The sequence below is a fragment of the Cotesia typhae genome, unplaced genomic scaffold (assembly GCF_013202065.1).
Source record: "Cotesia typhae breed Kobodo isofemale line unplaced genomic scaffold, CoteBio_Ctyphae contig_50, whole genome shotgun sequence".
NCBI lineage: Eukaryota > Metazoa > Arthropoda > Insecta > Hymenoptera > Braconidae > Cotesia > Cotesia typhae.
Genome location: NW_027423758.1, coordinates 373376 through 376031, shown reverse-complemented (window position 1 = coordinate 376031; position 2656 = coordinate 373376).

The following is a 2656-nucleotide window of genomic DNA, read 5'->3' as shown; positions in this document are numbered from 1 at the left end:
TAATCACACATGCGTTAATCCAGCATGCATTAATTTATATCTATTTTTTCATGCAATTCATTTCACCGCAAATTTAGTAAGAGTGCAGGTTAGATCTGAAATTTGTTTTATCAATATGCACTACTTTGTTTTTAGATAAAATAAATTGTTTAAAAATTAAGTCTCTAATTTCAAGTTTTCTCATTTTAAAGATGCAAATCTTAGATTTTTTAGTTTTGTAATATAACTTTGATGCATTTCAGGATATAACTTCTAAAGCGTGATTTATAAATAAAGGAAGCTTAAGTGAAGTCTAAAAAAATTAGTAATTTTTTTTTACTTCTTAATTCTTAAAAAAAAAAAAAAAAAAAAAAAAATACATTAAGAATTTTTTTGCTTCTAAAAATTGAATTCTTTGAATAAAAATTTCTTTGCTAATTTTTAATGAATAAAAAAAAAAAAAAAAATTGTAATTACTTATAAAAAATAAAATAATTGATATAATATTAAAAATTAAGTAAGAGAAAATAAAAAATTGAGCTTACTATAAAAGTCTTGGGTAAAACTTAACGGTAATCATGTTTAGCGTACAAACGTTGTTTCCGCTAGCCATTATATAGATATATAAACATAAATGGGATTGAAAGGGTGAAATAGGGGTGAAGTAGAGAGAGAATGCCCCCTGGTGGTTGCCCACCGGTGGGTGTATTCGTGCTGCACCGAGTAAGTAAAGCATACAAGGCCAAACTGATTAGCGGTGGACAATGTCAAACAACTAGGCGTGCTTCTCTCCACAGACTCTAGCCTCTAGTCTGGTAAGGTCTCTGGCTCCACTTCTGTCTCCTCCACACCCTCCACCTCCTTCCGCTCCTCCGCCGCAGCGACTCTTTCTCTCGTCTTCAATTATTAAACAAAACTCAACTAATTACATTGGTTTTGCCTTTTATAACACGCTCACAAAACAAAACGCTAATTAATCTGAAACTAAAACGAATTTTATTTAATAATAGTCATCGGTTTGACATCGACCTGCTCTTCTCAATTTATTGAATTTATTTACATTATAATTTAGGAAAAACAAATTTTGTATCTTTGTGAGCTTTATAACTCCGATATTATCGAGGTAATACGTCGATGCTTTTTATTTTGTAGATTTGAATTTTAAAGGAGTGTTGTATTGTTCCCATTTTATGCTTTCGTTCATTTAAATTCAATTCCTGGCGCTTTTTAATTATTAAGTTTGCTTTTATCTGATTTTAATACCGCTCGTTCTAACCTCACAATTTATAAACACAGTCTCAGGCTTTTTTAATGGGTTTTTTTTAAACAAAACGAGTTGAATAGGGTATTTTTATGTTAATTCACTTTTATTGAGCGTTAAAAAAATTATTGTAACATTTTTTAATGTAAATCTTTCACGGGACAATTAAAAAGTAATGCCAAGTGGTAGCAAGTCGGCCATTTTTAAGCGCGATTCATATTTACATCAATGGTTGTTACTTTTCGCGTCAGCCATTTCGAATTGACTAATTTTTTTTTAGTGAGTGTTAATAAAAATGTTAAAAATTTATTTTCACTATTACAAACTTTAAAATAATTTATTTTTTCATTTAATTATTATTAAAATTTATTCTGTAATAGGTTAAAATCAAAACATTTAAAAATTTCGTAGTAAGTCGGCCATTTTTAATCAAAAGTTTATAGTTGTTATTTACACTTTAAATTCAATTAAAAACTTAAATAATTAGGTTTATAAGCTTAATTCATTGTCATTGTACTTGAAAAATATTACTCAAATAAGATTTATTAAAAATTCTTTGTGTAAAACTCAATAAAACTTTCCAAGCGGTAACAAGTCAGCCATTTGTAATTTTAAGGTAACTCGTTGAAATAAAGCGCCACTTAAAAATTTTTCCTTGAATAACAGTATAAAAATTAATCAATTATTCAAATTAAATTTTTCAGTACATAGAAATTTTATTTAACAGTTAAGTGTATTAAAAAATCTATTTAATTAATTTAAATAAATTCTTTATTAATTTCTCCAATTTTAATAAAAAAATTACAGAAATTTCATAAAAAAATAAAAATTAAAATCAAATTGAGTCTAAACTTTTTTCCGAGCTTCCATGGCCATCAGAATCAACTCTGGACAAAACCACCGGCCTCTCATGCACACTTGTCAGCACAGTGTTGTGCTTTACTGTCAGCCCCGGGTTCTCCTGAGATGTCCTACCAGCAACAGCTCCTCCTTTTGCAGCCCCACCACTTCCTTTTTCTTTATCACCGGGTGTTGCTGCTGTTACTGATGCTGATTTTGATCCTGGTGGCTTGTTAACAATCACTTCCGTCAGCTGCATTGCCAAGGCCGCTCGGCGTCGCCGAACCTGGATCCAAAATGACAAATGATTACAATTTGCACACGGGTAATGCTTCTACGCTTCAACGCTAATCGAATTCTTCATTTGCGCCCGTTTGTTTCACGTTTCCATTCATCTTCTCATCTTCTCATCTTGCGAGTACACTCTACTATATACATCGACGTATCTACAGAATAGTCCATACGTCATTGCTGGCTGTATGACTTTATGGTAAAATTTAAATATCAAATTACTTTTTATAATTTATAGGGGAAGTGGAGGGTATTTCGAATTTTTTTTATTGATTTTTTAATCAA